The sequence below is a fragment of the Pelophylax lessonae genome (genome assembly GCF_965119305.1).
Source record: "Pelophylax lessonae genome assembly, chromosome: 7".
Classification (NCBI taxonomy): Eukaryota; Metazoa; Chordata; class Amphibia; order Anura; family Ranidae; genus Pelophylax; species Pelophylax lessonae.
In genome coordinates, this window is record NC_138774.1 from 170100201 (window position 1) to 170126281 (window position 26081).

The window sequence follows — 26081 nt, forward strand, 5'->3', positions numbered from 1 at the left end:
CAGCCTGTGGCACTGCTGAGGTGTTATGGAAGCCCAGGTTGCTTTGATAGCGGCCTTCAGCTCATCTGCATTGTTGGGTCTGGCGTCTCTTACCTTCCTCCTTGACAATACCCCACAGATTCTCTTTGGGTTTTACAGTAGATCGGGTGAGTTTTCTGGCCAATCAAGCACAATGATACCATGATCATTAAACCAGGTATTGGTACTTTTGTCAGTGTGGGCAGGTGCCAAGTTCTGATGGAAAATGAAATCAGCATCTCCATAAAGCTGGTCAGCAAAGGGAAGCATGAAATGCTCTAGAATTTCCTGGTAGAGGGCTGCGCTGACTTTGGACTTGATAAAACACAGTGGACCAACACCAACAGATAACATGGCTCCCCAAATCATCACTAACTGTAGAAACTTCACACTGGACCTCATGCAACTTGAATTATGTGCCTCTCCACTCTTCCTCCAGACCTTAGGGACCTTGATTTCAAAATGAAATGCAAAATTTACTTTCATCTGAAAAGAGGACTTCGGACCACTGAGCAACAGTCCAGGCCTTTTTCTCCTAAGCCCAGGTAAGACGCTTCTGAGTTTGTCTCTGGTTCAGGAGTGGCTTGACACAAGGAATGCGACAATTGTAGCCCATGTCCTGGATAAGTCTGTGTGTGGTGGCTCTTGAAGCACTGACACCAGCCGTATTCCACTACTTGTGAATCTCCCCCAAATTCTTCAATGGCCTTTGCTTCACAATCCTCTCAAGGCTGCCGTTATTCCTGTTACTTGTGCACCTTTCTTTTTCTACCACACTTTTTCCTTCCACTCAATTTTCAATTAATATGCTTGGGGGGTGTGGACCCTTGTGGAGAGTGTCAATGACTGTCTTCTGGACAACTGTCAGGTCACCAGTCTTTCACATGATTGTGTAACCTACCAGACTGAGAGACCATTTAAAGCAGGCATGTCCAACCTGCGGCTCGGGGGCCGCATGCGGCCCAGAACCGCAGGCAATGCGGCCCACTGCCCCCTGACAATTTTTTTTTTTTTTTTTTGCTGGGGAAGAAGGAAGTCAGGTCGGGGGCACGGCCACAGCAGCTTCCAACTAACTGTAGGCAGAGGCTGCCTCGGAAGGGATCATCCTCTAGTTGTGTTAAATTAGTGCTGGGGGGGGGGGGTGTTTTATTACTTATATACCTTAACTATAGTATATATTTAGTTACAGTTTTGCCTTTAAAAACACCTTTTATCATTTTAATTGATTAGTTCACTTTCAGAAAAAAATGACCCCCCCCATTAACAGCTCATCATAGATGGGGGTGAGTACAGCATGGACTAGGGGTGGGGAAGGTATATGGTGTTAGTTCACTTTTTTCATTTCCTCTGAAACGGTGAACTTACATTTTAATTAATGCATAACTGCATTCATTGAATTTTTATTACATATCCTCATGGAGTTCAGCTTTATTTGTGTGATTCTAGGGCTATTCAAATATTAATGCTTCTTTAAAAAGAACAACTTATGACTGTTAAAATGTAGTTTGTTCAAAAAAGATCCTAACTTTTTACTGTTGCAGGCCACTTTGGTTAACTCAGCTCAGGGCCATCTTTAAGGCAGGGCAAAAGGGGAAGCTGCCCCAGGCCCTATCATTGTTGTGGGGCCCAAAGCAGCTACTCCTTGAGCCCGCGCTGCCTGCAAAATAGTTGATAAGTGAATTCGGGTGGGCCCAAGAGTTTTTTTGCCCAGGGTCTAACCAATATTAAAGACCACCCTGACTCAGCTAGACGCCTTTCTCCTGGTAGCAGAAAAGGGGCATTTAGGGGCAGAAAAAAAAGTTAAACGCCTGTAAATCAGGAACTCAAGTGTGCATGACACCTAAGACACATTGGATGCATGCTTTTCTATTTCATTATTAAATTTCTGCATTTGTTCATTTAAATGTTATTTGTTTTATGTATTCATAGTGGCAGAGCTGCTGCCTGGGTATCTAAACTGCAAGCAATGCATAGAATGTGTATTGAGCATCAAATGGCTGTGTAAAGGTTTTTGTAATGTTCTGGGAGGAATGTTGTTCATGTTAAGAGATACATTCATCCCCCAACATGAAGTGTGTCTTGATTTGTGTCTGGATCGTGCAGAGACTTGCAGAACAGCCAGAGAGAGTGACAGTTTAGAGGCAGATGTAAGTGCTTATTAGTAAGCACATGTCTTAAAGAGAGCTGTGTGTTACTGTTGTCACTGACACCATGCTGGGTGTGTTAGGACACCATCAACAGCATGCTTCAATGTACTGGTAAGGTGTCATCATCCTTCCTTAAATGTCAATTGATATCAGCTAAGGTTCGGTTCACACCACATGCAGTCCTGTGTGTTTTATTTTATGTGCATCAAAAAAACATGGACAGTACATTATATGGGTTCCAATGGCATAGTTCATACTACACAGTGTATCAATAAAAAATAAAATAAAAAAAGTGTAGTAAGTATCCTACACAGTACAGTCAATTTCAGTGCATTGCAGAAAAAAATAAAATAAAACAAGCAGCGTTTCTTCTGCACAGAACTGTACTGGAACATGGCAAAACACTTACAAAATGCACCGGAGCTCATCTAAATGCATGAAAAACCTTTACATTTCTCATCACATTTTTTTCCCCGGTGTTTATTTTGACGTCAAATTTAGATTTAATTTTTGTTATAGTCTTTTGACTAAAATGCCATTTTAGTTTTAGTCATCTGAATTGTTTTAGTTTTAGTTGTATTTTAGTCAACTAAAATCTCCAGTACATTTTAGTCAACTAAAATTATTTTAGTCACCTAAAATCGAATGGTTTATTTAAATTGTAATACATTATTTAAGAGTTTCTCTGGAGTTTTCAATCTCATTATATACTCCTAGAGTAAAAAGCTAATAACATGTTATTATTTCTGGTATTAGGGTTTGAACATGCACTACAGACACAGATTTAGCTGTTGTAATATATATAACCAATGTTAATTTTGATGTCCTATTTTAGTCGACCAAAATTGTGTTAATTTAGTCTACAAAGATATTATCGGCAACGAAATTAACACTGAGTGACAGTGATCACAGATCAGAAATAGAGAGGCTGAATCTCCCAACTATTATCAGGTTTTGGCTAGAGATACACTTTAGGTACCTCCTGATTGACTCAAAGGCACAATTTTACAGAAACTCAACCAAGACCCCCCAAACTTTATTAACTTTGAACAGCATTAAATAGTGGGTGTGGTCACATTTCACAAACACTGGGAGGGTCTTAGGGAATTAAATACCAGGAGTGCAGAGTTCAGGAAGGGGGGCTTACACACAGAGCGCAGAGTTCATAGTGCAGAGTTCAGCAGCGCGCTGCATACAGAGTGCAGAGTTCAGGGGTGCGCTACACACAGAGTGCAGAATTCAGCCTTTTTCCACAGCTGCTTACCCCTGCACCCCCCATCCACATTTCACTTTCAAACCTCTTCAGCTCTGACCTCTGCATGCAACCCCTCCCTCCACTGCCCCCACCTTCCCCCATCTTCCCCCCACCTCCTTAAAAGCTCCACTATCTTCCACATGTCTTACTTTTGTTGCTGTATTAAGCTGAAGCACCCAGTTGGCTCTAGTACCTCATCGCTGTAGTTAGCTGTGGCTCTCTCACTTGTAGGGAGATCATCTAGTTGGGTTGTTGGCATCTGCACTGCACCCTGGACACCTGCATCTCCCCTGTCCCCATCATGCACTCAGTGGTTGCCACTCAGGAGAACAGATCTGTGGGAGTGGCAGCCAATGGGAGACAAACTATCACTGATAAACACAGAAGCCGGACTTATGTTTTTACAAGTAAATAGTGGTGAGCAGGGAGCTGAGGGCCTGAGACAGAGGTGGTGGAACTGAGTTCCACCAAGTTCCAGCTGAAAAAAGCCCTGGATACAACTAAACTGTTTTTTTCTAGACTACACACAAATTAGGGTACATTTTTATATACTTTGACTTTTTGAATTCGTAGCGTTCATTCTTAGGGTTTGTTCCTGTGCATTTGTCAAATATTGACGTGAGTCTGTGTGCAACCACTGCATCTGCATCCACCTCTATAGGCTGCCTGCACCCAACCTGGGGCAGACACAGGCAAAACCAAAGGCAGCAAAATGGGTGCTGGCACCCATCTGAACGAAACCTTACATAATTGCTGGATTTAAAGCTACCTCAAAGTAGTAGTTCTCTCTAAAACATAACCAATAGATAACAGTTATCTCTGGACAGTATTTGAATAGATTAGTCAGTAGATTGATATACAGATGAATATAGCAGCCAGGTAAATTCCAGTTGTGTCTTTCTTTTTTTATGATTATGTATGAACAAAAGTTTTTTTGTTTTTTTTTTGGATAGGTTGACTCCCTATTAGGTCTTTTTTTTCTGCCTGTAGGGTGAATTTCCTTTACATCTCCACAAAGTGAGGGGATTCCTGTCTAAGATGACAACATAACATTTCTACCCATTGGATGATTTACCCTCACCATATGCTTTGTTGACAACTCTACAACGTTGAATTTCGTCTCACTTTCTGTTTTGGTGACAGTGGTTAGCAGGACAAATGGCTCAGTCCCACAAGCAGGAAAACAGAAAGCAATTAAACATGTGACAGAGGGTTTACAATTCCCCACTTTATCCAAAAACAGTATTGCTTTTACAAGTAGCTTTGGATGGCACCGCCAGGTTTTATACAAGTGCACACCAACTGCTTTATTTAATGAAACAATACGAAAGGGTATGTTTTTTGGGAAAAAAAGCTGTAACTCAGAGCAGCCAAATACATTTCAGATTATTAACCTGGTTAATTATGATTGTTAATAGGTTGATATGTTATTTTGCACAATGTCTTTGCTCTTTGTACTGTTTTTGTTAAAAAAAACAACTAAAAATTTACTTTTGTGCATTACTAAATCCAAGGATAACTTTGTGTTACATTCAAAGCTGTAATAAGACATCACAAGTTATAGATCGTATATTATCATTGCTAAATGGTACATGCAGTATATGGTATATTTTATTGCAGATGTAAAGATTGCAGAGGCTGATAAATGCTTCATCAGCCTTAGAAACGGCAGCCATATAATGTTAAAAAAACTCTAAACATGTGGATGTGTGAAATCCATTTGAACTCTGCATACCTGAGAAGCTGGAAGATAAAAGGGCTCCCACATTTCAGTGTGCGATGTGTTTGTCTATGTGAGTGCCTGGAACTCCAAGCTAGTTTCTATCAGACAGCAAGAACAAAAGAATAAATCATACATAAGTGAATTCATCTGCTTGACCTGATGTCCCCTGTCACAAAAAGTACATAGCTGGGATTATGCAGTCTCCACTTATCTGACCAAGCAAATGACTAGGGGGACACTTAGAAAAGTCTATTGGGCAGTCATTAACATTGCTGCTTTCTCTGGGGCCAGATTTGGTACTGTAGTGTAAAAGATGGTCAAAAGCCATAAGATTACTCCAACCTGTTTATTTTCTCAGTTCAGTGCCCCCACTCACACCTAAGTGTTTGGTAGATCAAAGCTATGCTCAACATTAAAAATGCCATTAACCACTTAAGCCCCGGAAGATTTTACCCCCATTCCGACCAGGGGGTATTTTGCGATTCGGCACTGCGTGACTTTAACGGACAATTGCGCGGTCGTGCGACGCTGTACCTAAACGAATTTGGCGTCCTTTTTTTCCCACAAACAGAGCTTTCTTTTGGTGGTATTTGATCACCTGTGCGATTTTTTGATCACGCGCTAAAAACAAAAAAAGAGCGTCAATTTTGCAAAAATAGCAATATTTTTCACATTTTTTTATATGAAATTCCCCCCAAAAAAAATGTAAAAATCAAAAATTTTTAACATTTTCGGCCAATTTGTTTTATGCTACCTATGTTTGGTAAAAAAAATCGAAAAAAGCGTATTTTGATTGGTTTGCGCAAAAGTTATTGCGTTTACTAACAAAGGGAAAGATTTTTGTCATTTTTGTTGTTTTTTTTTTTAACGCGTAATGGCGGCTATCTGCGATTTTGTTTGCGGTACTGCGACATTGCGGCGGACAGATCGGACCCTTGACTGACATTTTTGACACTTTTGGGGTTACCAGTGACATTTCTACAGTAATCAGTGCTATATATATGCACTGTTACTGTAAAAATACACTGGTAGTGAAGGGGTTAACTTTATTTGGGAGGGAGGGGCTGTGTGTGTCCCTAGGGGCATGCTTTCTACTGTGATTGGCTGTGGCTTGAGCTGTAAGGACACTGATCAACGGATCTACATAGTAGATCCATGTGATCAGTGTCTTTACAGCGAGGAGAATGACAGGTCGCTTGTTTGCACAAGCTGCCTGACATTCTCCCTCTCCCCCGTCGATCGCCGAGTGGCCGGCGGACATCGGGTCCGCTGGTCACACGCGCGGGGGGGTCCGTGACCACGCGGGAGCGGGAGCGCGCCTCCGGCAGCGCGCGCTCGCTCCCTAGACCCTCACAAGCAAGCAACGTACCCCTACGTTAGTTTGCCTGTGAGGGGCTGACCGCCGACGTAGATAGTCGTGCGGCGGTCGGCAAGTGGTTAAATACAATACAATAAAATAAATGTTTTTTTTAGGCAGATTTTTGTATTTTTGGCCCATAGAATTTGATAGGAGAGTCTGAAAACTACACAAAAATTATGAACTTTTTTCATCTGCTCCCATAGTAACTGTGTACAGACAAAAAATGCACAATCGTGCCACAACAAAGCTCCTATAGAGCAAATTGCTCCTAAAACATGTAAAAAAAATTGCAAAATAAAAAAACAAAACAAAGAAGGCTTTTATCCCAAGTTCACACTTCTCCGACATGAAAGTCGTGCGACTTTCGATCCGACTTTGCCCTGCAACTTCAGTCCGACTTTGATCCAGCTTAATGTGACTTTTTACACTCTATGACATTGAAGTCATATCAAAGTCGGATCAAAGTAATGCAGGAACCTTTTCTAAAGTCGGAGCGACTTGTGTCGTATCAGTTTAGATGGCTCTCATGGGAAACCACTTAATTTTAAAATGTCATACGACTTGTGCTCTCACAAGTCAGATCCCATGTCGCATCAGTGTGAACCCGGCCTTAAAATTACTTTAATGCACTACACCTATGTGTGAATAAAGCCTAAGTGACATTTACCAAAATAACTTCAGCCTCATTGTCCAGTTCTTTACTGTGCGACTCTGCCAAATGCCTGCCAACCTTTGCAGAAGAAAGTCAAGGCTGCATCTAGCTGTTACTGCACATGTTGATCACTTGGCTCATTCATTCCTGTGACTGGAGCCATACTCCTTTAAATAGATGGTAGCCACTATGTCTACAGACCATCCATGAGAACAAATAGGTTGAGTGGTGCTTATACACAGTAGAAGTTGGATGCAAAAGCACAGCTTAATAGATTGTTATAGTTTTCCATAACAACAAAGAACACTGCCAACAAAAAAAAAACATCAACTGTGATCCCCCAGCCAGCTTTTTGAACATTTTTTGCGATTTCACATGATTTTTCCAAACATTTTAGACGAATACAGATGGGAGCTGGGTTCCCTGGAACCCCAGTTGAGAAAAGGTGGTCTAGGATAGAGCTTACAGTGTCTTATATTGTATCTTTATGGCTAGTTGGCATAGTCCCTGTGCATAGTTAAATATTTCTGTGACCCCTGATAATTACACTGTGTCAGGGCTTGACAAATTTGCCTGAAATCTAGGAGCCAGCTAAAAAAGTTAGGAGCCAGTTTTTTTTTTTAAACTAACAACCAAGCTTTATTTAATAAAACTGATACTAAATTTACACATAAATACGACTAGAACCCCACTCTTCTATATTGCGCAATTGGATGGAAACAGACTGTCTGTCTCTTTCCATCCGATGCCATCTGATCGGATCCACGGGATGGATAGAAAATAGAACCACCATCCGTCTGTTTTTGGCGGGCAGGGTCAGATGGCGGCAGATTACCGCTCCATAGAGGAGACTGAACGGTCCGATCAGGTCTGCCTGAAAAACTGACAGGCGGACCTGATCAGACAGCCCGTGTGAAAGGGGCCTTCGGCTGTGGCACGGCGATGAGGAAAAAAAAAAAAAGATATATATATATTTATATATATATTTTTTTTTAATAAGAATTGAAGAAAAAAAAAAGAAAACATTTTTTTATTTTTTTTTAATAATTAAAAAAAAAAGAAAAAATTATTATTTTTTTTACATTTAAAAAATAAATTAATAATAATAACCACACTCCCTGTCCACTTACCTTTAAGCAAAGGTAACTGGACAGAGAGATGAAGCCTTAAAAAACTTCCCTCTCTTCTCCTCTTTGGAAGGAGAAGAAAAGGCATTGAGAACATGCATTACTCCCGGCCACCACAAGAGGGCGCCAGTTCCCCTAGCTTCTCATCTCACAGAAGAAGGCCGAAAAGCCGGGGACTAAATTTCTGGACGGCGCGGAAGTCCGTGAACTCGAAGAGGAGGTGGGGGGCGCAAAAGGGACAGGACAGCTCAAGCAGGACACCCCAGGCGCCAGGTCGCTAATTCTAGTCGCAAATGCGACCTGGCGCCCGGGATTTGTCGAGGCCTGCACTGTGTACATCTACAAGCATGGTATCAGTGACCTCCCTATGCCAACCCTATGTGATAGCAAAGTGGTCACAGCTCGAGCTCTTGACACTGATTTCTAGTAGCATCAACATATTGTATAACACAATAAAAAGTGTGCAAGTTCACTAGAGTCACTATTCCATGAAGGTGCTTTTAAATATGATTTCCCTGCCATACCGATATGTACACTAGAGAGAATCTTGGAGGTTTCTAGGTAACCTACCCATGTTTTTTAAGTTGTGGGAGGCAGCCCAAGAAAGCATAGGTAGAACTTAGAAACTCAAGTGCAATAAACAGGGAGCTGAATTGTGGATGCAGAATGCCTGTCAGCCTGTCAGTGCTTAGACTATACGCAGCACACTGCTTTAAATTGGTCTGCATGGCTGTTGTCCCAGAAGGAAGCCTCTTCTAAAGATGATGCACAAGAAGGCCCGCAAACAGTTTGCTGAAGAAAGACAAGCAGATTAAGGACATGGATTACTGGAACCATGTCCTGTGGTCTAATGAGACCAAGATAAATTTATTTGGTTGAGATGCTGTCAAGCGTGTGTGGTGGCAACCAGGTGAGGTTTACAAAGACAAGTGTGTCTTGCCTGCAGTCAAGCATGGTGGTGGGAGTGTCATGGTCTGGGGCTGCATTAGTGCTGCCCCAGTGCTACAGTTGATTGAGGGAACCATAAATGCCAGCATGTACTGTGACATACTGAAGCAGAGCATAATCCCCTCCCTTCAAAACTGGCCACAGCGCAGTATTTCAACATGATAACCACCCCAAACACACCTTCAAGACAACCACTGCTTTGCTAAAGAAGCTGTGGGTAAAGGTGATGGACTGGCAAAGCATGTCTCCAGACCTAAACCCTATTGAGCATCTCTGGGGCATCCACAAAGGAGGTTGAGGAGTGCAAGGTCTCTAACATGCACCAGCTTCCTGATGTCGTCATGGAGGAGTGGAAGAGGCCTCCAATGGCAACCTGTAAAGCTCTGGGGAACTCCATGCCCAAGAGGGTTAAGGCAGTGCTGGAAAATAATGGTGGCCACACAAAATATTGACACTTTGGGCCCAATTTTGACATGTTTACTTAGGGGTGGACTCACTTTTGTTGCCAGTGGTTTAGACATTAATGGCTGTGTGTTGAGTTATTTTGAGGGGACAGCAAATTTACACTGTTATACAAGCTGTACACTCACTACTTTACATAGTGTAATTTCTTCAGTGTTGTCACATGAAAATATATAATAAAATATTTACAAAAATGTGGGTGGTGTACTCATTTCTGTGAGATACATACAGATATATATATATATATATATATATATATATATATATATATATAAATATATATATATATATATATATATATATATATATATATATGTACTCATATACACATATATGCATGTATGTATTTAGAGGCTGTTCCAGCCTCATGGGAGGGTTTACCGCAAACACTCCACCACAAAAGTGTGGATATTAAGGAAAAAATATATATATATATGTATAGGAAAGAATAAACTTCATAGGAATCATTAGGTCAGGCTTTTCTCATCACTTTATATCTTCCATGTCCAATGCATCAAATAGTCAAATAAACACAAAGATAATCAATATCCACAATACAGTAGAGTGTTACCAATAAATGTAATTTTCTAGACTGATATTAAACATTCTAAGGATATATGTTAAAAATGACATTATCTGGCCAAATAGCATAAAGCAATTTTTACCTATCAAAATCAAACAAACGGTGCACAGGTCGCCCTCTTGGATCCAGCAAAAGCAAGGCTGGAGGTACCAGCCATTTATGCCTTCCACTCAGCCTGAGCAATAATGACTCACTAACACTGGGAGGCACAGATCCATAGATGGACAAGGAGAGCCACCAAAAGCAATGGACCTGTGCCCTAACCCAGGTCGGCATGGCATAGCAGCCTCCATAGAGGTCCGCTGATGTATGGCAACTATGCACAGCGGACTTAGATGGCTTTAACCCTCAACTTTCCAACAGGCAAGATACAGGGAAAAACCTATCCAGATAAACCAGGCATAGGCCATAGGCACTAAAAAAGGCACCGCTAGGACATAAATCCTGCAGGTGCCCTGAGCGTCGATGCTATTGCAATTGGCACCACTGCTTTACCCTGAGGGGGGAGGAGAAAAAAAAGGGTTATAAAAGGGCCCACACCTGGCAGGGAAGCCATGGGAAGGTTACATTGGCATAGAGATTATACATTTACATACGATAACAAAATACATAAATGAATCCATACCTTACATGATATGGCTGTTATTGCAGTATAAGGTTTCCAGTGTTTTTCGAACAAGTTGGTAAATTAAGATATGCAAAGGAATAAATTATCACAGACAAAAATATACACAGTCAAATGAAAAAATGAGAAATAGAAAGAAAAAAGAAAGAAAAAAACAATTATAGATTATATATTACTGTATTTTCTGGCGTATAAGACTACTTTTGAACCTCAAAAAAATCCCCCAAAAATGGGACATCGTCTTATACGCCGAGTATAATATCTCCAAGGTAACCTAAGTATAAGTATTACCGGTAGATCATGTAATAGGGGGGTCGTCTTATACGCCCAGTCGTCTTATACGCCGGAAAATACGGTACTTAAGTTGAATTTAAGCAGTAATTAAAGTTTATACCTTTACAGGGAATAAACGGCAATTATGCGGACATAAAGGGAGGGAAGGTAGGACACTAGTGCACTTGCCTAAGCTATAAAAAAGGTTTGAAACTCAATGTTTCGTTGAGGTCTGGAATTGGTAGCTTTCAAATTATGAATCCAGCGAGCTTCTAATTGTAAAAAAGTTTGATCAATATTGCCACCCCTGAAATGCGCAAGGATAGGCTCTAAAGCTGCAAGTTTAATTATATTTGAGTCAAAGTTGTGGTATAGACCTGCGTCTCTACTGTTGGCTGTTTCCATTAGATGTATTTAGATAGGGATAACATGGTCTTTGATTCGTTTAAAAAATGTACGTTTTGTTTTTCCTATGTAGAAGCTTCCGCATTTAGCAAGATATATCACTCCTGCGGTTTGGCAGGTTACTCTATATTTATTAGAATTAATTTGACCATTGGGGAGAATCGTGTCACAGCCATTTATTATATAAGGGCATACGTCACATTTTCTACAAGTGTATGTACCAGTTCGTAATTCAGTATTTCCTTTATTGTTTCATAGTGACTTTTTACCAATTCATCTCGTAGTGATTGCGCCCATTCATAAGTGATTTCTGGGTAGTGTTTTATGCATTTGTTTACAGTTGTATCAGCAGAAAGAAGCGGCCAAAATGTGGTTAAAATTTGGTTAAAATGTATGTAGTATGCAACTGTGACTACTTATTTGGCATGTATGAACATATCTTCTCTCAACCAATGGGGTTTGCTTTTAACCATGGATCAAGTAAAAATATATACATTTTAACTGCTCTGTTTCCCATCTGTAACCTTGACTGTATTTTTCTGGCACTGTTTTAATCCCATCAGCTATCCATGTTTTTGTATACTATACTTTGGGGATGAGGTGCATAACATAGTGTCGCAGTCCAGCCACAAAACATCTTTTATTGTATAGGCTTACTTTACCTAACCTATGAACAAGTTTTGATAGGAGATTAAAAAACGGTTCTAATAATATAATTGAATCAAAATTCCAATGCCTAAATTAATGCTTCTGAAAGCTAGGAGTTTACAAAAACTCCAGAGCGCTTTGAAAAATAAAGGTTAAAAGGTTGGGCAGACTGCATGCTCTGCATTGTAAAACAAAAGGAAAACTCGAGGGTATTCTTTTAACCTAGGAGAACAATGGCCTTAAATAGGTATCTATTTATAGAGCTCTGTACAAAATGGTAATAGTGTTTGTGTGCTCTGAGCATTCCTCCAGATGTTAAAGCAAAGAGGATTCTATATGAATTTGATTACTTTATATTCGTCACCTTCTATGAAGATTGATGTTCTCAGATTCTTTTTTGAGAACTGTGGATTCTTTTGAAGTGTATTTCACTATTATTGAAGGTAGAATCTAGCATTTGTACAAAGGTTAAGCACATTAAAATAAATAAATCAGGAACATGACTGGAAGACATTACACACTGTTTCCCCTATACAGACCTCGGCACTAGATTTCAGGGATTCACCTCACATAGGGGGACACACTGTGTCAAATGCAGATTGTCATTGCGACGTAACTAAACAAACGTATACATAATTACCTATAACTTCCAGTTAGAATTTTGGTTCTACAGTGCAAGGTTCCTATGTGCAGGTTCCACCAGGGACACTGCCAACATTAGGTTTATTTTGTTTTGGTTTCCAATCAATCCAGTCCTCGTAGTTTTCATATCTGACTGTGGAAAATTCATTTGACTCTTAGTCTCTTTGTGGACAGGACAGATATGTAAATTGTCCTAAATGCCGTGAAATATGTCAACTTTATATAAATGTATAAAGTTGGTTTTGGAAGTATTCTTTATGGTCATAACATCTTCTGATACCACATTCTGTACTGCAGACTGTTTCAGAACCTCATTATAGGGTTATTGAAATGTTTGGAAATTGTACTTAATTAGGTCAAGAATAGGCGTATTTATATATTTACATTTTAGAACAATATAGTAAAACTCCATTTTAACAAAAGAAAAATAACAAAATATGTAAACGGCATTACCAGGAAATCCTTTCTCCTTTTGCAGGGGTTTATTTGACTATTTCTTACATAGTGGTATTCAACATTATAGTGAATGAAAAGTGATTTATTGTAAACCATGTTAACTAATCAGATTTCAGTTTATTATAGTCAAATTTATATAAATGTATAAAGTTGGTTTTGGAAGTATTCTTTATGGTCATAACATCTTCTGATACCACATTCTGTACTGCAGACTGTTTCAGAACCTCATTATAGGGTTATTGAAATGTTTGGAAATTGTACTTAATTAGGTCAAGAATAGGCGTATTTATATATTTACATTTTAGAACAATATAGTAAAACTCCATTTTAACAAAAGAAAAATAACAAAATATGTAAACGGCATTACCAGGAAATCCTTTCTCCTTTTGCAGGGGGTTATTTGACTATTTCTTACATAGTGGTATTCAACATTATAGTGAATGAAAAGTGATTTATTGTAAACCATGTTAACTAATCAGATTTCAGTTTATTATAGTCAAATTGGAAAATTAAATTAATTTTGCTTTTCTGATATAAATGTGAAACATATTACTGCTAATATATGCTATAGTAGCTTTTTTCATGTGCAGTTTCTGTTATTGGCAAGTGAAGATCATTTATTTCTAAGACCATATCCTTTTCAGTTGTGTTAGTAAACTTATGTAAAGTTTTGGGCTGTAAATGCATTAGGTCACTGTTCCTTATCATACTGCGTTCTGCTGGCCCTGATTCCAGAAGGTGGAGGAGCCAGTCCATTAGTGCTGGTTTCCTGCCTGCCATGGGAAACGAGTTTCTTCGCTTTGTAAGGACGGAAGTTGTCTGTTTTTTCCACCTCACAGAAGAGTAGGACTCAGGGAGACTGGATGACATCATTATTGTATGGCATATTTTTTTCTCTGCCACAAACACATGAAACATGTGCTGCTCGTTGACCTAGTGCCTAAGGAGTTAAGTGGACCTTCTGCAAGACTCGTGCTTTTTCTTTATTCTCTCACTTCCTGCCTTTTTTCCTGTCCTAAAGAAAAATGGATACACAGAAACTCAGTCAGGACATCCTTAACTTGTAAAGAATTAGGCTTCTTGAAACAAAGTGTAATTTGCATTTGCACAATGTTTACTTTATTTACTGAACATGTTAAGCAATGAATTGTGAAACTGGGTAGCTATATTTTTCGTATACATTTATAAATGTTCATGGTGTAAGCACATATTGTAGGGCTTTGTTGTATTTTAATTTAAATATTATACTTCCCCCACAAACCAAGGGTCAGACTAGAACAAGACTTTACTCTTCTCCCCGAGAGAGGACTACCATGGATGCCTAAATAATTTTCACCAGAACTCATACACCATCCCTTAGTAGGACCTGCTTGTGCCATGTCCCATAATCTTTTCCAACCTTCTAAGATATCATCATCCCCTTCCCCATTTACTCCCATACTAAACACACCCGCTTTTGTCCCAGGACATTCTGATGCTCTCTTTCTGGCTTGAACAGGCTCATTTGGAGTCCTTCATTTTCTTTCAAAACACGATTTGGCTCACAGTTGAGCGACTGGTGTATGCTACTACTTTCTCATCTCCTCTGCTCGATACTGCATAATTAAAGGCTCTTTCAGGTTATTACTTATTTCAAAAAGTTTTTTGGACTCAGACTTCCATTCACCATCATCTTATATTGGAATCTAGGGAAAAAAAATCTCAATTGTTCCTTTACAGAAAACCAAATTGACTAGATCCTTCCCATAACACACACATCTCTTGTTTCCAGTAAAATCCAGGAATCTGGATACAAGTTGCTTGTGGGATGCTATAAAAACACTGAACTAGACAAGCCCTACACTAGCCCTACTACACAAGATATACCCTCAAAGCCCCCCACTACTTCTGCTTTCGCTATTGCACTCTTCCACTTACTCTTACCTTTTTTCCTTAACCTCCCTGGCGGTATGATTATGTCAGGAATTACAGTGGGTACGGAAAGTATTCAGACCCCCTTAAATTTTTCACTCTTTGTTATATTGCAGCCATTTGCTAAAATCATTTAAGTTCATTCTTCTTCCTCATGAATGTACACATAGCACCCCATACTGACAGAAAAACACAGAATTGTTGACATTGTTGCAGATTTATTAAAAAAGAAAAACTGAAATATCACATGGTCCTAAGTATTCAGATCCTTTGCTCAGTATTTAGTAGAAGCCCCCTTTTGATCTAATACAGCCAGGAGTCTTTTTGGGAAAGATGCAACAAGTCTTTCACACCTGGATTTGGGTATCCTTTGCCATTCCTCCTTGCAGATCCTCTCCAGTTCTGTCAGGTTGGATGGTAAACGTTGGTGGACAGCCATTTTTAGGTCTCTCCAGAGATGCTCAATTGGGTTTAAGTCAGAGCTCTGGCTGGGCCATTCAAGAACAGTCACGGAGTTGTTGTGAAGCCACTCCTTCGTTATTTTAGCTGTGTGCTTAGGGTCATTGTCTTGTTGTCTTCGGCCCAGTCTGAGGTCCAGAGCACTCTGGAGAAGGTTTTTGTCCAGGATATCCCTGTACTTGGCCGCATTCATCTTTCCCTCAATTGCAACCAGTCGTCCTGTCCCTGCAGCTGAAAAACACCCCCACAGCATGATGCTGCCACCACCATGCTTCACTGTTGGGACTGTATTGGACAGGTGATGAGCAGTGCCTGGTTTTCTCCACACATACAGCTTAGAATTAAGGCCAAAAAGTTCTATTTTGGTCTCATCAGACCAGAGAATCTTATTTCTCACCATCTTGGAGTCCTTCAGGTGTTTTTTAGCAAACTCCATGCGGGCTTTCATGTGTCTTACACTGAGGAGAGGCTTCCGTCGGGCCACTCTGCCATAAAGCCCCGACTGGTGGAGGGCTGCAGTGATGGTTGACTTTCTACAACTTTCTCCCATCTCCTGACTGCATCTCTGGAGCTCAGCCACAGTGATCTTTGGGTTCTTCTTTACGTCTCTCACCAAGGCTCTTCTCCCCCGATAGCTCAGTTTGGCCGGACGGCCAGCTCTAGGAAGGGTTCTGGTCATCCCAAATGTCTTCCATTTGAGGATTATGGAGGCCACTGTGCTCTTAGGAACCTTAAGTGCAGCAGAAATTTTTTTGTAACCTTGGCCAGATCTGTGCCTTGCCACAATTCTGTCTCTGAGCTCTTCAGGCAGTTCCTTTGACCTCATGATTCTCATTTGCTCTGACATGCATTGTGACCTGGAAGGTCTTATATAGACAGGTGTGTGGCTTTCCTAATCAAGTCCAATCAGTATAATCAAACACAGCTGGACTCAAATGAAGGTGTAGAACCATCTCAAGGATGATCAGAAGAAATGGAAAGCACCTGAGTTAAATATATGAGTGTCACAGCAAAGGGTCTGAATACTTAGGACCATGTGATATTTCAGTTTTTCTTTTTTAATAAATCTGCAACAATGTCAACAATTCTGTGTTTTTCCGTCAATATGGGGAGCTGTGTGTACATTCATGAGGAAGAAGAATGAACTTAAATGATTTTAGCAAATGGCTGCAATATAACAAAGAGTGAAAAATTTAAGGGGGTCTGAATACTTTCCGTACCCACTGTATATACCAAAAGCGGTACAATTTTTTTCATGGAAATTTGGCGTTATGTATTATAGGCCTACAATTCTTAGTAATTACTGACTTAAACCTGACCAAAACAAGAGTCTAGTAGACATCCCAGATGTGATACATTTGAAACACAAACGCATGAATTATAATCGAATCAATAATATAATTTTATTATATAATATATAATATATATAATAAAATTATATTATTGATTAGATTATAATTCATGCGTTATATATTATATATATATATATATATGTGTGTGTGTGTGTGTATATATATATATATATATATATATATACGTGTGTGCATATATATATATATATATATATATATATATATACATATATCCACATATATATACATATATATATATATATATATATATATATATATATATATATAATATAAAATGTGTTATGTGTTTGTGTTTTGTGCAACGTTTTTGGAATTTCCCTCCCTAGTTCTGCTCCCATGCAGCATTGCTGCTGCAGGGAACGGAACTAGGAAGTCATCACACCGACGGAGGACGGACTCTCGGTGGGACTCTCGGCTGGTGGTCACAGCAATGAGAGATCATCGCTGGATCGCCAGGAGAAGGTAAGAGACACCGCTGCGCTCTCTGCACATTCACCCCGAGCGTGACTCGGGGATACCGATCCTGCACTAAAAAATCCACCCGAGTCACGCTCGGGATTACCGCCAGGGGGGTTAAAGTGATTGTAAAGTCTATATTTTTTTTAAACAATAAATCCGTTATACTTACCTGCTCTTTGTAATGGAATTGCACAGAGCGACCCAGTTCCTCCTCTCCTAGGATCCCCCTCTGGTGCTCCTGTCTCTTCTTCTTCTTCTTGGTGTGCCACCATAGGAAGCTTGTCATAGGATTTGATTGACAGCAGAGGGATTGTGAGAGCAGGGAGAGTCACCACAGATGGGCATAACGCTGGATTGAGTCAGGGCCGAGGTAAGAATAAGGTGGGGGGCGATACTAATACTAATTACATTTACCATGTTTTTATGGTAATTGAAAACTCTGTCACACCATGAAAGATAACCAGGATTAGAGGTTTTGTGAGTACTACAAAAAGGAAGGGGGTTCATATTGACTGCAGTACAGAGAGGTACAATGGTGGCAAGAGAGTTGCATTGTTGGCAAGAAGCCTACAGACACAAAGTGAGACAGGATAAATGTCTGATTGTACACTTGAAGGACTGTATCTATTTCATAGTCTGGTGGAAACCTATCCAGAAATATGGAACAGTAGAGACCGGCACACTAAGACAGGTACAGGTCTTTAATTTAAAGTACAGATGCTGATCATGATGCTACTCCATGCTTGCTACAGTTCCAGTTAGTAATGCACGCATAGTCATACATTTTGAACTAATCGTTGTGATGCATTTTGCATTTGAAATCCAAATAAATAAATACAGTAAAACCTTGGATTGTGAGCATAATTCTTTCCAGAAACATGCTTTTAATCCAAAGCAATCAAAGCACATTTCCCCATAAGAAATAATGGAAACTCAGATGATTCGTTCCACAACCATTTATTCATAAATCCTTCAGTTTATAGTCCATATAAAAAGATTAGCAATGTCATAGGTTGTGTAACCATAAAATGTCCATCCACAAATGGCAGCCTTCACAAGGGGATTAGAAGCAAAATCCAGCAGGAGCTACAGTGTATAAAAGAGAAGAGACGCCTCTAGGTGTAGCAATATGGTTACATGTAATCATGGTACAACATTTAGCAACTCACATGGTTGATAATTAAAAATATGCAGGCATCTGGGGTAAAGCTGTCCACAGACCATACTCCGCACCGCCAGCTCTCACTGCTGTCAGTCTGCAGTCATGACTGGGAAGACTACCCTGCAGTAGAGTGATCTTAAAACGAGGCTTGAATCACTCGTGTAGCGCTGCGTGGAAGGGAAGACGAGGATGAAAGTGCAGAGGATGGCCTATGTGGACAGCTTTACCCCAGATCCCTGCAAACTTAGATGTGACTGTTTAACTCATGAACTATGTGAGTTGCTAAATGTTGTACCTTCATTAAATGTAACCCTATTGCTACAGTTAGAGGCACCTCTCCTCTCTTTTATACTCAGTTGTGACATGATGCTACTTGTATATCAAGACATTGCTTGTTTATCAAGTCAACATTTATAAAAATAATTTGCTAGTCTTGCAAAACGCATTCAAACCAAGTTACTCTCAATCCAAGGTTTTACAGTTCTGTCTTTATTGTTAGAACATTCTAGACGGGAGCACAATGTATGTAGGTGCCACATTTTACCAAACTCAAACACCCTTTGGGCACTACCATGTTGTGCCACTGTCTAGTGATCTGTTAAAGCACATTAGTAAAGTAGTTCAGAATAATTACAGTCTGTTTTTGAAATAAGATGTAGTCTTTATGAATATTTTCAGAAGGGCTAATTGCTATTTTCCATTAGTGATGCTTACACAACAATTCGTTCTCTGAGTATGTGGTATTTTAGATTTGTTTAAGTAGCAGATGAGTTGGTAGCAGCATATGGTGATGAGACTGCTAAACTACCTAATTTAATAGTTAATTTCCCAAGTAAAGGTAGTAAGAACTAAAGATAGCAGTTTAATGCTAAGAAAGACGACTATCTTTAGTCAGTGGTGCAAATGGAAACCAGCTTATCCCACAGATCTTGGGGAAGCAAGCAACTAGACAAATCAGAAAACAATGGTCAACTATGATATTTTTTCCATCATAGTAATCTTGAGGTGAGGCTTTCTGAAACGTGTTCTGCATCTTCCCTTTCCTACCACATGGCCATATGGTGTGTGCTCTGAGCATACCTCTGTATTCCAAAAGATACTATAAGAAGTTTCAGCCATGTTTGTACATCCAACCTTTATATCATTTTTATGACCAATAGCGAATTCTCTTGCCCAACCGAGCGAATGCATACCAGTCCTGATTCCAGTGAATGGAATCCTTGCTTTTGTGTAGAGCTACATGGGCTGCTTGAATGTCCTTTGCTGTGAAAAGGTGCCTGAGGCGCTACCTGCTGTCTTTCTATAAGTATACATAATACTTATATGCAGTAGGTCGTATGTGGCTGACAATAAACATTTGAAAGTGTATTTTATAGTCAAGAAAGGAAGCAAGCAAGAAAGAGAACATAAATGAACATATGTACAAAACCACTATTCTTCTACTATAATAAAGAAAACAAAAGAAGGGATCCTAAATATATACAGTAATTTATTATTCTCTGTCCACTAAAAAGTTATAGTTGTCCATAGTAATAAGGTGGGGAAATGTGGCCAATTTTGTGGAGTACATTTGTCTGTACCCCTCCACAAGAAAGCTATAATTTTCTCTGAAATACTGTAACTTGAAACTAAACAAAGTAATGGGATTCATCATTTTTGTAACTTGAAACTAAAGAAAGTAATTGGACTCTTCATTTTTTAGTTCTTATCTAACAAAAATAGAGTTTTGATTTAACAGAATTTTTTTTTAAATAATAAAACAAGTGAATATGGCATGGACAAAAATGAAGGGCCCCTAGTCAATTATTTTTTTTTTGTATTTGGAGGCAATCACTGTAAACAGGCAATTTCAGTAACTCTCATTGAGATTTCTGCACCTGTCAACTGGAATATGGTCACCCGCTCCTGTCTCCAGCTGTCTCAGGTTTGAAGAGTGCTCTGTGTACTTCAGATGTTTTCATAGATATTTGATGGAATTTGGATAAGGGATCAGAAGGTCACTTCAGAGTAGCTATTATTTTCATAAAGGATTTATATAGCACCAACAGGTTGCACGATTCTTTACAATATAAAGGAAGACAGTACAGTTACAATACAATAAAACACAGGAGAGTTAGGAGGGTCCTGCTCATAGGATTTTACAATCTAATAGGGTGGGGCAAGAGGTACTAAAGGTATAAACTGTGAGTGATGAGCTGATAGAAGAATTAAAAGTTCAGTTGTTAGGTGTAGGCAGTTTTCAGGGATCACCTAAAGGTGGCCAGAGTAGGAAATAGACAGACAGATTGAGGTAAAGAGTTCTAGAGGATTAGAGAGGCTCTAGAGAACTCCTGGAGACAAGCATGGGAGCAGGAGGTCTTGGAAGGAGCAGAGAGAACGGTTTGGGTGATATTGTGAGACAAGATTGATGATGTAGCAAAGTTGGTAAAGTAGATGAGTCTGGCAGCCGATATTCAAGATAGACTGATGGGGGGATAGCTCATAAAGAGGAAGGCCTAAGAGAAGGGAGTTGCAATAGTCAAGGCGAGAGATAACGGAGTAAATGAGTAGCCTGGCGGTTTTATTTGTTAAAAGGGGCAAATTTTAGAGATCTAAAATTAGAGATTTAGAGAATCGTAGAGGCGAAGTCTATAAGCTTTTGACATTGATTGGATTTGGTGGTGAAAGGACAGATTAGAGTCTGGGATTACACCTAGTATCCTGGTGTGAAAGTAGGGACTGATAGTTTTAGTAGACTGATAGCGTAGTCCAATATTTTATTTTTAGCCATTTGTGGGCGCAGCTGTCTGTTTTGGTTCATTATCCTGTTGATGGAGCTATGATATGTGACTGAGACAGAGCTTTCTAACATTTAGGCAGTACATTTCAGTACAATGCAAAATTCCATAATAGTCTTGGGATTTCAATATGACAGATGCAGCAAAACAGCCCCAAATCATAACTGACCCTCCTTCATGTTTCACTGTAGGTATTATGTTCTTTTCTATAAAAGGAAAGATTTTTTGTCTGTGAATGTAGACCTGATGTGACTTGCCAAAATGCTCCAGTCTAGTTTTATCTGTTTAAAGGATATTCTCCCAGAAGCATTGTGGCTTATAAACATGCATTTTAGCAAAGTCCAGTCTGGCTATTATGTTTTTCTTTTGGTTGTGTAAAAAAAAAAAAAAATGGCTATTGTGATAAGACACTGATGTGCCTTGATGTTGTAGTTCAGCTTGTATCTCTTTGGAAGTTTTCCTAGGATTTGTGTCTACCATTTGCATTATTCTTCTGTTTTATCTTGCGTTGATTTACCTCTTGTGACCATGTCCAGGACAGTAGAGAGGACAGGAAGACATCAGATAGTAGTGGTTCTTTAAATTGTATTAGGTAAAGCTAGCCTCTCGCCTTACTTTAGTCTTGCCTAGTTGTACAGGCTCCTCGTGTGTACTGCATTTGCTTACTTTAATTTCACTGCACATTAGGCTTCTCACAACAGGGGTTCTGTGGCATCCTGGGGTGCCAATCTTAGATGTCAGGGGTACCATGGCATCCTGGTAGAAAAAGGCATTCTGATGAGATCGAGCTCCTGCTCCTGCTCCTCAGCCAAACTGTACATCGGCACTGTGGGAGCTCGGTCAGATAGTGAGTGCACGTCTGAAAGTGAAAGCAGTAGAAGAGGGAGGTGTCTTTCAGATTGTTGAGCTCTCTGCCTCCTCCTACAGTGCAGTACCCAGCACTGTGAGTACAGGTAAAGATCTTCCATTTTTAAATAGGCTACCTGTATGTGTGTGTGTGTGTACAGTCTGTGTGTGTTTATATGTGTGCATGTATACAGTATATGTGTGTGTGTATTTATACGTGCCTTTATATGTGCGTGTGTATCTATATATGTGTGTGTGTTTATATGTATATATATATATATATATATATATATATATATATATATATATGTTGTGTGTGTGTGTTTATATGTGTGTGTACATATGAATTTATGTGTATGTATATTATAGAGAATCAGCCTGGGGCAGGCCTGTTTATTAAGCAGCTGGTCAGAAAGGTAGATTGATGACTGTGTTGCTATTAGTGGTGAGGAGAAACTGAATTCTGGTTGGAAGCCTCCCTACTCTGACTTGAACCTTCTGGGTGAGCTGGCCTGTGACTGGGACTTTGCAGTATTGTAGATGTTTTGGCTGGGATGCTGAACATGATTTAAAAAGACTGTGTGGTATTGATGAGAACAGTTGTGCTGATTTGAGCTGCCCATTAAGACAAAGTCTGTCATTACTTTCTGTTTTGATGAATAAAGCAGATTTTAAGTTGATTGAACTGTCTCACAGCCACCTGTTTCACCCTCATATATTGACAATTGGTGGAGAATGCGGGCAAAAGAAAGAATTCCAGATCTTCGCACACCTAAAACTGTAAGTGTCTGGAGACTGTCTGTTTGTGCTCTGCTGTGTGTGCAGGTAAATGTGTACAGTCTTGCAGTCTTTAAAGAAGCCAGTCCCATGTCCTGGAATAAAGCTACACAGGCAGTAAAGACTTCATAAAAAACAATAAAGCAATGGCTAATGCGCAGGCAGTCGCTGCTCAGCAAGAGGCAAACCGCTTACTGATGGAACAGATAACAGAACAGATGGTTTACAGAAGGCAGTGATCCAGCAGGCTGAAATGGGCCGGTAGAAAATGTGACCCATGGAGGGCTGTGCAGAGGACAACGCACACATTGATGGCCATGGCCATAGATAACGTGGAAGCTTATATGGCAATGTTTGAGCAGACTTCAACAAGGGAAGGAGTGCCTGAGAAAGAAGATGTGCTGGCCCCTTTTCTGACTGCAGATCCTCAACAGGCATATTGTAATTTGGCCTCAAAGTCAACATGGGAATATAAACTGCTAAAGGCGGAAATACTAGCCAGGCTGGGAATGACTGTTGCTTTGAGGGCGAGTTCATGGTTGGCACTTTGACAGGGCTAAGCCTGCCTGTGCACAGCTGTATCATCTAATGCATCTGTTCCAGGATTGTCTGAAACCTGAGGAATTGACACATGCTAGGATTGTGGAGCGAGTGGCCCTAGACCAGTTTTTGAATCGTCTTTCCAAGGACCTTCACAGGAGTCCCAGTCCCTGCATGAGATGGCTGCTGCAGTCAAATGGTACAGCTGTGCAGAAAGCTTATGTGAGCACCCTTCTGCAACCAGAGAGCTGGACCAGACCTAGACGCGATCCAGTGCCAGGATTGCACCTGTGAAACGCATGGTTTCTGCTCAGATGCAAGACACTCCCGCCAGGAGCACCCCAGCATCAAACCTTTCTGAGAGTCGACAGGGGTAGGGAACCCTGTGAGGGTCGATGTTGGTCCTGCCACCAACTGGGTCATATGGCGGTCCAGTGTTCTAAGCGGAGGAGCCAACGGAATGCGACATGGCTCGACACGGCTTTATGTATGCTTTTGCCTTTGGTCCTATAAACAATCTAAGTTCGCTTCAGTGTGTGGTGTGGGTTAATGGACAAGAGGTTGTAGCACTTCTTGACTCGGGGTGTGGGGTTACCCTGCTCCAATCAGACAGGTTGCGAGGAAAGCTGATACCTGGGAAAAAGATTGGAGTGGTCTCTCATCAGCAGGAAATGCTACATCCTGTCCTGATCAGCAGGAAATGCTACATTACGAGTTGGAGTGATCCCGGGGTTACCTTGTGACTTGCTAATTGGTACCTGCTAGGTACCGTAGCTGTCCGGAGTTCGTAGCGTGGCTTGGCGTCTAACGTTACTATGACGACCGCGTGCTCACGCTCTGATGCGCCATAGTAACGTTAGATGCCACGCCAAGCAACGCTACAAATTCTGGACAGCTAGGGTACCTAGCAGCACCGATAGCAGCAGGGGTTTACAGCGTGCCACATGCATTTGTAATACCTTCATTTCATCTACCTCTGTGAGTAGGATTTGGATGGGAGCGGGGAACAGTGTTTTATTTCATTTTTGCAATAATTATATGGAGCAATAATTATATGGAGTTACGCTATGTGTCCCCGCTTCATTTGTATTGTTCCATGACACGGATGTGGTGATTGGAGTAATTATGGAGGTGTGATTACGATTCGGAACCGCATTGCAGCGGATTTGGTGCCCAATGAATTGTCATCGGTCTGAGATATACAGGCTTGACTTTTGCAGCGGTCTGGTGAGTGTCCATTTTGACGGGGAGCACGTCTTGATGGTGGAGGTTTACGGGGTGCCTTTAGGATTTCTTCACACCCTTCCTCTTATTAGTGTGACATTCAGTCTGGACTGTTATTAATCCTCAGCTGGGACTTTCATATGCATGCATGCGGTCATTTGTACACTTATAATTTTATATGTGTTTTATACTCATATGCATAGAGTTGAGATGTGCATATTATAGCGCTGTTAGTGTTATAGATTTGTTTATACTGTAGAGTGAATCTATTGCACTTTGATTATAGTATATAAAAACAGAGTACTATTATGGGGGAATATTGCATGGAAATATGGATTTTAATAATAATAATACATGATATAGAGGGGGCGGGGAGGTGATAATAAAAGGTGTTTGTGTATACTTATAACTAAAGGATGGTACTGATTACCAATTCTTCATTTAGGCCGTTAGGCAATTGAAAGTATCTTAACTGAAAATCCAGAACGTTTCACGCTGACAAAGTCTGGAGAAACGTTCAGCCCCCGAAAGATTTTTAGGGGTAGCCTCAATAATCCACACACGTAAGCCTGCTGTAGATTTATTGTGTGCTTCCAAAAAATATCGGGGAACTCTATGTTTGTTGCAACCTTCTTCTATAAAGCGACGGTGTTTGCCAAAAGGGGCAGATTGTGCACCCCACATTGCAAGTGGCAGATCGTGTGTCCCACATATAGGAGTTTACATGGGCATGTCAGGCAGTAGACTACATGGTCTGTGGAACAGTTGTAAATGTTCTCTAGATAATGTTTTGTCTTTGTGAGTGAAACTTTTTTGTCCATATGCGATAAAGTTGCGGGTTTTGCATAGAGCTTTATGACAAGGGTACATGCCTTTAAGAGGACGGAGGCACAAAGGCTTGGGATCTTTAAGGCTTTTTAATTTATTGGAAGCTATCTTGTTTCTGAGTGTGGGAGCTCTCCTGTAGGTGACTTTTGGCTTGTCATCCAGGATGGGCCTGAGATGGGGATCTTGTTTTAGAATATTCTAGTGTTTATAGTGGATGTTCTCCATGAGTAGGCGGATCCTTGGTAGGTATGTGAGTTTTGAGTGGTTTGCCTGCGAGGTACATGAGGAGGTACATGTGGAATGCTTGCTCGACCAGAGTATCCAGATAACCTTTTTCTGAAAACTTCTGAAGTTGACCACTGACAGGAAACAGGTCACACTGATAAGTAGTAAGCCAAAGC

The 26081-nt window shown here is 40.3% G+C and overlaps 1 protein-coding gene across 1 annotated transcript in view; it reads left to right on the forward strand.

Moving 5' to 3' along the window:
* Window positions 1-26081, forward strand: part of ARHGEF9 (Cdc42 guanine nucleotide exchange factor 9) — a 621241-nt gene that overhangs the window by 74317 nt on the left and 520843 nt on the right. The gene's annotated exons all lie outside the window — the stretch shown is intronic.